Genomic DNA, 12,721 nt, shown 5'->3' with positions numbered 1-12,721 from the left:
CTCTTCATCCCCTCACCTGTCCTTCGAATGCATGTTCTGCCCACCATTCCCACAGTGGGGCCCATGTGCAAGGACACAGCCTTGAGAGAGCCTCATGTTGTTGAGATCTGAGACCATCTGGATGGCATACATGTCAGAACCCTGTGGAGGCCTCTAAATAACCATGAGATTCTAGTGGGTGGGTGTGGAGGTTTACTCCTCTGGCAGTCTCCCAAGACAAGCCTTGTGTGTAAGTTCCCTTGCTTACCCAGCATCTACCAATATGAAGTGGTTTGCCTCTTTTTTCAGTCTTTCCTTACCCTCCATGTATTGGAGGCAATTTACAAACCAACCATATTGTAACAAAAGATTAGATGAGACACAAAAAGTAGGTTGAGACCTACACAAGCTGAATGTTGGGTTGGCCAAAAAGTCTATTTAGTTTTTTTCCATAAAATAAAAGACACGTTTTTCATTTTTGCCAATAAATTCATTGATTTAGATATTTTGGGTATGTCAGCTATCCCCTGTTATTGACTCCTAGTGGATAGAGGCCACAGGTGCTGCTAAACATCTTTTCAATGCATAAGATAGACCATGGCAAAGAATTATTTGGCCAAAATATCAATAGTACCAAGAAACTTTGCAAACCACTTTTGACACATTCAATCGGTCACAGCATCTTCCCCATACACTGTGCCAAAGTTTTTTTTTTTTTTTTTGCATTGCAGCTACATTTTTATCTTTCTTGGAATAATGAAACACCCTATGCTAAAAATCTTGCATATATTTTTCCATCTTCAATTTTAAAATGACTGCACAAAAATTCACCAATTTTGATAAGTTTAAAAAAAATGTACCCTGCTATGACAGCTACCACAATGCATTCTAACAAAATTGTTTCCGATGAAGTTAAAGACAACTAAGCACTACTGGAGTCAGTGTATGGGAGAAAAAAAAACAAGCAACTAAACAAAATTTTGGCAAACCCAATATTTCATGCAAAGGAGATTTTTACTAAAGAATGTTTTTAAGAAGGGCAGAGAAGAAACCAAATATGTTTAATTTAAAAAAAAACAACTCTAGTGGAAATGTAAAATATAGACTAATTATAGCTTGGAGCTGCTTAATTAAGGATAGTCAGAGGGACACGGGGGACAGAGCACAGGTGAATCTGGGTTACTGTCAAAAGTGGGACAAGAAACTGGGTGAATGACAGAAGTCCTCCAAAATTCCATGAGTAAATGTCAGGCATATCCTGATTTGTTGTTCACATCATCTTTATGAAAATCAAATATTAAAATAAATATTAAATAAATTACATAAAATATTTAAAATTCATTAAATTAACTCTAGATGTGCTTTGATGTATAAATGCAATACATTTGTTTGATTTAGAGGTCCTGGATATAAGTCAAAAGACAGTCTACTATCTAGACATATCTAGAAAACAATTGACACTGTTATTTAATATAAGATTTAGCTTGAAAACCTATAAAGTCAGTGACTTGAATACAGATAACTTTAAAACTACTGCTTATTTTCAAAGATACTGTTCAAATGTAGCTCTATAGTACAAGGGACGCGCTAGGTAATTATTCAGTATCTGTTACAGTCCCATGATGATTGGCATATGGCTTTACATAACAGTCCATAATAACATATGATGACTGTAATTAAGTGCATTAACTTAAGACTTTGTCTTTTAACTACCCTCAGTGGATACTGAATGAAGGTAAATTGAAGGTTCATTAAGCTGGATTCAGAAGAAAAAAAATGTTTTCAAATGGCTATGTACTGTGAAGTTAAATGGGTTTATTAAAATCTGTTCTTCAGTGTTTTCTCAACTGACAAGTCCAGACTACACTCTTTGAAGTGTTTTAAGAAGTTAAAAACAGCATTTATTTTCAGTTTTTTAAACCCTTTGAGCTTTAATGTGTAAAACAACTGGGGAGAACATTAGAAATTTGGCTGTGTCTACATCAAAGTGACCTTTGTTTCCTTTTAATTGTTTTTTGTTTGTTTGTTTAATGTTCTGTGTCTGAAAGCAAAAGCAAAGCAGAAAGGAAAACGATAATGTATGCTGTGGAAGTAGACAAAACATCTGCAGCACCCAGCATTTTTCCATTCATCTCAGCCAGAAATTACAATTCTAAAATAAAAGAGTTGTCCTTTAAAGTTTGAATGGGAAGTCAAGGCAAATTATAGGCAGGGGAATATGTTTAACTGATTCTAATTCCTAAAGGTGTGAGGAAGGCATTTAAAATACTAAAAATGTAATGAATTTGAGCTTTCCATATATTTATCATTCTAATAGCATTATTAATGTGTGGGCAATGATTGCCCTTTAGATATATTACTATGAATGTAATTTCAGCATTTTAATTCTCTGGCACAGGAATATTTACTCATATTTGCTCTTTTAAAAATTGCTGTTTCTAACACCTTATAAATAGGAAGAACCTTTGGTTTTCACAACAAACAAATACCAATAGAGTTGTGTGCATTTGTATTACAGGTAAACATGAGTATGTGGGTAGGAAAAGGAGGAAGCTTAACCTTACCCATGGTCCACAGACTGTGAAGTCAAAACGTTTCCTTACCTGAAAGTTTCCCTGGTCTAGGCCTGGACTTTTAGGTTTACTTCTGTATACATTTTGTCAACTTTTTGACAGTAGCTTAACTTGACCAAGTCTTAACTTGGTCCAATGACCAATAAATCTCTTCCAAGCATTAAACTCTACAAACTTCTGTCATTAGAACTTAATAATTATAAAGAATGTAAGTATGTATTAACTATGACATTTTATATAGAATTACTGTAACATAGTATATTATATATGATCATAACATTACTAAACACAGTGTATACAATTGAGTCCTAAATAACCAAACTTTGGTAAAGGGCATCATTATTTAGTACAGATGGTTTCAGTCTTCACTGTTACCTATCTGTTTGTCTCTCTGGATTATCTGGCTATCCTGCTTCACTGTAATAATGTTCTTGGTGCTTTCCTTGCTCTATATCATCATTTTGTGAAACACAGTTCTCATGGTGTCTTTATACTAGGAGCATCTGCAGTAAACACTATATGAGGAAGGATGTACAAAATCCATACATGGATCCTGGCTGGCAGGATCCGTGTATGTTGTGGCTGCTTGTGAACAAACACACATGGACAACAGAAGTCCTGTGGGGGAAAAAAGAATTGGCACAGCCGCTCTCTAAGTCAGAGAGAGAGAGCCCAGACCCCCACCTGGATAGGCTTTTATTGTTTTCCTGGGCACATTATATGGAGGGTAGTCCTCATTTACTATGCGCAGGTTCGCATTAGGTGGTTACCTTTTACAGACAACAAAGGAGAGGGTGTTGCTAATCACATCAAAGAAGGATATTTGCAAATGTAAAGGGAGAAGCAGTTGGATTGTTAACACTCCATACTTGGGACATTTAGCTCAGATTTTAGGAAGTTACAGTAAGCCCTCATTGCCTCAATTCAGAGTGAGGGAGTTTTAGCAAAAGCAAGCCTCATAGTGGCCTAGGTACAATGCAGGTCTGATTCCCCATGAGAAAACCTCTCCATGTGCGTGATTCTGCCTGCCAACTCACTCCCCAATGGTTTTCCATGTGAGGGTGGAGCTACATTTCCACAGCATGCAAAACAGTTCCCCACAGAGGGACCCCCCAAAATCAAATTTATTTATAAAAATTGTGTATTTATTCTTACATATTTGAAGATCAATCACCTTCAAAGTACTTTTTATTTGATGAAATATACCTATTGAGACATTTTTCCCACTACTCAAAACAGTTTTTGAATTCATCGATTTTGATGCCTTTTAGTGCTTCTGCCACTTTCGTTTCACCTCTTCTACACTGGCAAAATGTTTTCCTTTAAGGGCTTTTTTCATGGAGGAAAAGAAGTCATTCATAGTGAGATTGGGTGAATAAGGAGGGTGGGGCATAGGGCTCATGCTGATTTTGGTCAAAAACTGCTGAACATTCACTGTGGTGTGGTCAGGTGCACTCATAAATCACCCATCATGAAATGGGCAAACATATTGAAAGGGTCTGAAAAAATTCACTGAAGCCAAACACAGCCTCTCACAACAATGCCAGCTGGTACACTGATACAGATAGATTCCTAGAACACTCACCTAGTGGGGGAAGCCTACGAGGGGCCTGCCCTCCAGAAGATAATTCTATATGTTTGGAGGGGTATGTGTGTATACACACACACACACACACACACACACACACACATATATATATTTCTCCTAGGCCCCTCATATGTACCTGGTCTCAATTAAGAGAGTCCCTGTTTTGACTCATGCATGAAGATATTCATTCCCAACTTCCTGCTTGAATTCATCTTTATTATTTCTTCAAATGACTTCTTTATTCTTAAGCTCTATCTGTTCTTTCAAGGCACAGCTTTAGTTTTCATGGAAACCCTCCTTAATTTCACCATTCCTAAATTCTTATTTTAGACCCCATGCTTTACTTCTTAATTAGGTTTCAAGTATATGTATAGCTTTTTTATCTTTGCTGATAGATTGTAATTTACTTGAAGCCATTTCTTACATATTTCACTCTTTATTTTCACAGTTTCAATACTTACACATATTCTTGTTGCCTAATTAATCTGATAGATGATGATTGGCAGCCATTTATAGATGCTTGCTCTGTCTTAAGAGCTGAGCTAAATGTTTGAAATTTATCCATTGAGGTCTCACAGTGGCCCTGCAACTACAGTGATTCTGTGTTGTGTGTAAGTCTGTATCTGTAGTCTAGGAAAGAGTGTCAGAAAAGTGAATAAATATTGGGATACATGCCTGTCACTGTTTTCAATCCAAGTGAGTAATTTTTACCGTATTATGTTGTAAAACTGTTATTGTTTTCTACTATCATGACATCATTAATTTGTATATCATAGTTTTTTTTTTAAAGAGCCTCCTGTCTTTAACCGGAATGTGAGACTTTGTTTTTGATTATTAGAATCTTCATATTAGACATATGCTTTATTATTTCTATCCTGTTGAGTCCATAATATGTATCATGCAACTTCATTTAAATAGCATAATATCATAAAATTAGTCCTATTCCAAGAACCTCTGATTGCAATTTTATAAACACATGTTTCATTTTAGCTTGAACTTATTTCTCAGAGATGAAAAATGAAACCTGATGAACAACGTCAATATTATTCATGGCAATTTTGATTGTAATTTAGGAGGAAGGCAGAAAGAGGCACTTTGCTTTAAGAACAGATGATTTAGTAAATCCTAATTTTGTTATATTAAAAAAGTCAAACTCGATACAGTTTTTTCCTCCCTCCCTATTTTTAAAGAATAAATAAAAATATTTTCTTTTCTTTGGAACAATTTGTTCATGCTTTAGAAGCCACTTAATTAAATTATTACCTGCTGGAGCACCATCTGTTTTCATTCTATAAATAAGAAGCATGGTTTTCTTTTACATAGACTTTGTAAATATGTAGAAGGTGCCAAAAAGCAATAAATATCATCAGCAGATGGACCGAGGCGCTTCAATTTCTATACAGGCAATCTCTATACAGTCAGTCTTGATTGTTCTGGGCATAGCTAAATGGATTTTTCTGGATGTGTTCCTTTCACAATTTATTATGTGTGGGAGGGGAGTTGGATTAATCTCCCATAGATCTCTTTACATTCTCCCCCACAAGACACGGGGCCTGATTTTGCTGTTAACTCTTTTTCATCATTAAACACATTGGTTCTGAACCATGCATGTAAATAACTTTATAATGTATCTAAGGGACTTGAAGATGGTAATTCAGGCATGAATTTTCCAGAGGTCACTGCTCCAGAGGTTGCTTCTGTCTCCCTTCTCTTCCTGTGTGCCTCATTCCCTAGGACACTGTCTTCACATGTGACACAAACCCACAAGTCTCCTATTTCACCCTTTCATTCCAGGCTCTGTGTCTTGTTCAGGAATGAGAGAAAGTCAACCACTTCTGGTACAAATTCACCTGCAGCTTTCCCTTTCTACTTCAGTAATATTCAGGATTTGAGATGGCTGGGTGCAGGTGGTGTACATGTGAGTGGTGGATTAATTTAATTAGTATTAAGCAACTTTATTTGGCATTGATCTTACATTAATTATATAAAATTAACATATAGTACTTAAAACATACATTTATGAATGATCTCATTTGGTTTTCACACACAAATCTAGTTTTACCTATGAAGAAAAGTGGCTTGCTCTGGTGTTACAGAACACAGGGCTAAGGGTGGGGGGGAGTACAATAAACTATTACCAAAAAGACCCCCCACTAAGTTTGATTGTCTGCCACCTTAGGAAAGTTGTCTCTCAATGTCAGAGATTTGTGAAAAGGAAAGGAAATGTTTATTTAATGCTGTACAGGCTTAAAGTAGTGACTTAGTGTCTTCATTAAAATATCAAAGTCCTTTTGGATACTCATAGATGCCCATAGATGTCCACAGTGCTTCCTTCTCCCCCTGCCCTAATTCAGGGTACCGTAACTCAGGAAAAGAAGTAGGCATTGGTGATTCAGGTTGCAGGTACCATCAGCTGTGTCACCATCCAGGCAGGATCTCTAATTACTCCAAAGCCATGTGGCACTTTCTCATGGCCTACTGGCAAGAGTTCTTTCACCCTTCTTCCAGGCAAAGTCTCTCCTGCTTCTCAGGCCATGTGGCCAAAGGGAGCACCCCAAAGCTGTGTGGTCCTCTTCTACCAAAGCTGCAGGGGTCCCCAATCTGGCCAAAACCACATGATCCTCTTCTCTCCACCAAAGCTGAGGGGAGGGGCGTGTTGCCACTCTGCTAAAGCTGAGTGGCAGTTCTCTGCAAAAGCTGCATGGTGATTCTCTCCACCCAAGCTGTGGGGGTCCCTACTCTGCCAGAAGCATGTGCCTCTCTCCTCAATGGCTTCCAGGTCTGGGTTTAAATCCCCACACCAATCTTTCTCTGCACCCCATTTCTGACTCCTCCCACAAACAGCTACACTTTGCAGCACTCCCGTATCATTCCAGCTTTACTGGTCTGCCATAGAGAGTCTGGGCAGGTGTGGCCCCATGGCGTGGAGCCAGTCATCTCCAAGCTCTCACACAGGGTCTGCAACTCAGGGGACCTGCCCCCAGTTACATCTGGTGGGGGGGGAGTCTCTTTCCATCCCCCTGGCTCAGAGCATGGCCACAGTTATTTAACATATCTGTGCAACCGATATGTTATAAACCTTTAAACTGATATGTTTAAAGGTTATAGATACTGTTAAATGACCATGCCATGGATTATCTGCAAAGCTGTTGCTGTGCAAAACAGCTCTCAACAGTCCTGCTCCATTTTTCCCTTCCCCTAACTCACACCTGTGGGGGAAGGGGTGAGGACATCTTATATATCTTTCTAATATTTCTTAGACACCCTGAGTTCCAGACCCCATTCCAAATCCTGTTTCGGGGCCCTCCTCTTGGTTGCACCCTGTTACACTGGGGTTCAAAGCCAGTAATTGGGAATCCAGAATTCAGAACTACTTCTCTTGATCCCTAATAGTTTATCATTTTAAAACAAAGGCAGTTATGTTGGGTTCTACAGTTTATCAACTGCTTTTAGTTATAATATTTAACTTCATTCATCAAATGAACTCTTAGAAGTACATAGAGTACACATTCAGGGGTGTCTAGACCATGGCCTGTGGGCCTTGTGTGTCCCAGGATGGCTATGCAGCCACATACAAAACTATGACTTTACTTAAACCTTTTTTTTTTTTGCTCATGAGTTTTTGTTAGTGTTTGTATATTTAATGGGTGGCCCAAGACAACTCTTTTTCCAGTGTGGCCCAAAGATGCCAAAGGTTGGACACCCCTGCTGCACCCTCTTTTAAAGGCTGAACAAGCAGAAGTAATTAATCTAGGACACATTGCTGGTAAAATTTCAATTATTTTACACTAAATTTTAATTATTTTACACTAAATACTATTTTCACAATGCCATACCAATTGGAGCCTGTTATTTTTTTAGCAGTAACAAGGCTCCAGATACAAAGATCAAAGATAGTCAGACAGGTTAACTACAACCAAGAGTGAACCTGAGCACAAGCGAGGCAGAGGAAGAGCGTGTGCAATGTTTGCCTGACAGCAGGGAGCAGAGTGGAGGATCAGAATAGGAGTTTGGTCCAGGGCATCAAGGTCCTATAGCCTTGGAGAGGAGAGTGTGAAATGTCACATTAGTGCAGCAAAAAATACCTTATAGGCTTTTAATCTGTCAAGTGACAGTGATGAGATTTGTATTTTTCAAAAACAACTTTCCGGGTATTCTGGTTATTCATTTCTGAGTAACAAACTATCCCCAAATTTTGCAGCTTTGGACAATAACCATTTTATTATTCCTCATTATCTAATCAGGAAAACGGGCAGGTGTCAGCCAGCCAATTCTTCTGTTGCACAAGCTTGTCGCTCAGTAAGAAATCAGCTAGTGGCAGGTCTGGTCCCATGTGACTGGCATGTTGGTTTAAATATTGAGATGCCTGGGCTCAGCTTCTTCTCCACATGGTCTCAGGGCCGCTCGACATCACCTCTCCAACAGAGTAGTTGGACCTCTCTGTACTCCAGGCTCCAAGGACTCCTTCTTTGTAAAAGTTATCCATGCCTGAACTACAGTTCTCCTGAGATACTTTAGGGAATAAATATTGCACTATCATTCAATCTGTGACTTTAAGAGCTGCCACATTTAAGTTAAATAATTGCTCTTTGGGTATAGATGTATACCTGAGAAAGCATAGATATTTAATATGAGGACTTTATTAATTATTCACAGGTTGTCAACATTATGAATTTAGTCTAACATTTGTGTGGTCAAAGAATTATTATAAAAACTGTAGGCAATAAAAGTAAGAATAATAATCTTGGAGCAGAACTAGAAAGCAAAAGTCTATTGAAAATTAAAAATTCATTAAAATCACAGTAGCTATCAAGATGAATGTATAGTATATTCAGGGAAGCCACAAGTAAGTCTGATGAGGCAGAGACTGGCAGCTCATATCTGTGTGTGAATGTATGAGGTTATTCACTTCTCTCTACTTTTCATCTAAAAGACTCTAAAGGGAGCTACCTAGTAATGGAAATTATGGGACAATGCCATACTACAGAATTCGGTTAGGGCTTTATTATGGGAAAATTCAGTGATGTTATTATGTTTTATTTTAATCTTTGGAAGAATTCAAAATATACCTCCATGTGATAGATATGTCATTTCACAGACTGGGTGATAACACATATTCTGGAACCACAGTACCTGAATTTAAGGTTTATGTGATGTAAAGCAAGTGACTTCAACTCCTTCTGTGTCCTTATCTGTAAGATGAGAATGATGTAATGGGGACATGATAGTGCTGTTCTGGTCATTAAATGAATTAATATAAGTAGAGGATACATAGTGGTACATAAAGATGGTGGTTTTTTCCTAACACTATACACTTGAGCACAATTATCCTAGTCAAGGTCATCTACTATTGACAATTTGTATTGCAAAATATGTTCTTTTTTTCTTAATTTAATTTTGGTTTTCTGTCTCCTTAAGATTATGCTCATTTTCAGGTGGAAATTATATTTCTATTATGTTGTGCCGTCAAGTATATTACATTACTCAGAACTATTAAAGAGCTCCATGATTTACAGGATTAAACAAATAAAGAAAAATAATGTTCGGTTCTTAAGATATGATTGAGATGCAGAGGTTTTGTTTGGGAGCTCTATATAGGTTATTGTCTATGGAGGATGGTTGGCATAAGAAGTCTCACCACTCAAAATAGCTGAGGAGATGGGTCTTTAGTTCTTCCCACAGAGTATCAGAGGATAGAATTCACAAGCAGCAGGTTAAGTTAAAATGTACTATTATTGAATATTTTGAGGACTCAGGATTTGTTGTATTTGGAATGGCAGAACAAAGCATAATGTTTGATTTGGTCATTAGGTCATCATTTAAAATATTTAAAAAATCCACTGATTCTTTATAGTTCAACACATAGCATTTTCAATATATAGAAAAGAATAAAATGAACTCTTTTTGGTCAGTTATTTTATTATTTTCAATGAATTTCTGATACATCTATAGTAAAATAAGTAGAATGGAAGAGTAAAACTGAAATAATGGGAAAGCCCAAAGAGAGGCTAATAAAGGAAAGATAAAGGATGCATTGTGGGCAGAAATAAAATAAATGAGAAAAGAAACTAAAATTCATGTTGGTAAAGTAATAATATTTGACATTAAAAATTGAAGTGCTAGGTGAATTTTAAAATTTTGTATTTATTATTATACACTACCATTCAATGGTGTGAATTACATAAAAATTTTGTTAAATGTTTTACATTTCATGTCTTTGTGAATATTGCATTTTCATGCCTCTTGCCTGACATTTAATTTCATAGCAGTGTTACTTTTATGTGCCACTGGGAGTCTTTCATTTTTTATAATATACCCGTTCATAAATAAAATATAAATGACATAAGCAGTGCCCACTACAGGTTTATGTGAGTTGTTTAGTTGCTTTAATTTACCCAAAACAATTGTTATTCATGTGTGTGAATTTGTAATAAAATTAATGTCTTAAAGTCAAACTGTCATATAGATATAATAAATGACTGTTATTTCCCATTCTGTTTCTTCTTATTTAACACATTCTCTTTTATTGAAAAGGTTAACAGTTTCTAGTATTGTCATATTTAAAAAGGTCAGTTGAATTTTGTATTTTAAAATAATATTTTGTCACCTTTTTTCAGGTAAAATTTTATTTTTTTCTATCAGCAGGGAGCCTAAAACAAAATATTGTAAAAATATATTTTATATAGCTACAAAAATATATATATATTTATGACTATAACATTTTAGAGTTAAGAAAGAATAGGAAAAGCTTGGGCAATTTGTTTCTCGTTTTTGTTACCTGAGATAATTCTGGAAAAGCATTTCAATGTTGATTTTGTCATCAGTTGTCAAATGAAAGCTTCACAGTGCTTAGTTTTCTTACCATTAATGCATTCCTACCTTTTAGAAAAACATAATAATTCACTTAAACTAATTTTAGCCCAAGATTAAGTGAATTAATATATATCATCTTTGTCCTATAAGTATCATACCATACTGTTGACAATAATGAATTTCTATCATTGTATTTTAGGTTACATTACCAATATTAATTTTCTTTAGCTCATGGTCTAACAGTTTGAATGGTAAAATTTTTACATTTGGATCTTACCATTGAATTTTTAGCTATATTATAGATCTCCAGAATTTATCCAATATAAGTTTGTCACAGTTTATGTGATACATATTTTCTTACTAACTGAATTTTGAATGGATGTAAACATATGGTACCAATGCATTTTCTGGGCTGTTTTCTTCCCCACCAGTTAATTGTGGTATTATGATATATTAACACTTTTCCCTAATGACACCCTGAAGTAACAAGAATGAGTAGAGTGATTTCTTAAAATGAAAGCACGGATTCTGGGTGCATTCAATCGATTACCTCTCTGGGGGCCTCTAACAGTCTTTCTGTGTTAAGATTTTAGGAAATGCAGCAATGCAAACTTTAGAATAAAATGCTTCCAGTTGTAGAAAACTGTTGATGTTATTTGAAGAATAAACATATTTTAAAAGTAAGCCAATAAAATACCTATGGAAAATGTGAAAAATAGAGGGCTTAGTGGCCCCATAGAGGTAAAAGCTTCCTCTCTTCCTGGAAATCCAAAAGTCATAGTCAAAAAGCAGCAATTTAAGATCATTCATGCTGGCTGAAAGAATAAAAACATGCAGTATATCTAGCAAGCTAAGAGGCTTCTCCTGGCAGACAGCGCTCAAAGAGTCAAGGGCCATGTTTCTTTGTCTCCTCAAGTTTGCAGCCTCCCTGTGTTTATTTCTCTACATTAGGTAGAGCTGCTTTGACTCCCTATAACAGGCACCCATGAATTGTGTGGGGTGGAACTTTAGGTATTTGCCAGGATAGGGCAACACACTTTACTGCTCTGAGGCTCTGTGTTGAGGGAGGGCTCAGACAGGGGACTGTGCCACTGCCTGGCTCCTAGGGGTTTGCATGGCACTTGCCCTGTTTCCAGTCACTTCACTTACTCCCTGTATGCAACTGGCACTCATCCAACTGCCATGATATTGAACAGAACAAAACCCCCCAAAATAACTAAACGAAACAAAGATAGCCAACCTGTCAGATGCAGAGTTCAAAACACTGGTGATCAGGATACTCAAAGAACTCATTGAGTACAGCAACAACATAAAGGAAGAAATGAAGGGTATATTAAGTGAAATAAAGAAAAATCTACAGGGAACCAACAGTGAATGGAAGAAAGACACATTTCAAATAAAATGACTTAGAACACAAGGAAGAAGTAAACATTCAACCAGAACAGAATGAAAAAACAATGTTTGTTTTAAAGAGAGTTTAAGAAAACTCTGGGGTATCTGCAAATATGCCAACATCCGAATTATGGGCATGCCATAAGGAGAAGAGGAAAAGTAAGAAATTGAAAACTTATTTGAAATAATGATGAAAGAAAACTTCCCTCATTTGGTGAAAGAAATAGACATACAAGTCCAGGAAGCACAGAAAGTCCCAAACAAGTTGGATGCAAAAAGGAACACACCAAGACACATCATAATTAAAATGCCAAAAGTTAAAGATAAAGAGAGAATCATAAAAGCAGCAAGAGAAAAGCAGAAAATTACCTACAAA

At 36.5% G+C, this 12,721-nt stretch overlaps 1 protein-coding gene across 5 annotated transcripts in view; it reads left to right on the top strand.

The window, feature by feature from the left end:
- NAALADL2 (N-acetylated alpha-linked acidic dipeptidase like 2) overlaps positions 1-12,721 on the top strand; it is a 1,140,409-nt gene that overhangs the window by 481,975 nt on the left and 645,713 nt on the right. The window lies entirely within an intron of this gene.

This window comes from Artibeus jamaicensis, unplaced genomic scaffold (assembly GCF_021234435.1).
Source record: "Artibeus jamaicensis isolate MK-2021 breed Jamaican fruit bat unplaced genomic scaffold, CSHL_Jam_final scaffold_474, whole genome shotgun sequence".
Taxonomy (NCBI): Eukaryota; Metazoa; Chordata; class Mammalia; order Chiroptera; family Phyllostomidae; genus Artibeus; species Artibeus jamaicensis.
Note: the sequence above shows the minus strand (reverse complement) of the source record. Positions and strands in the feature narration are given on the sequence as shown.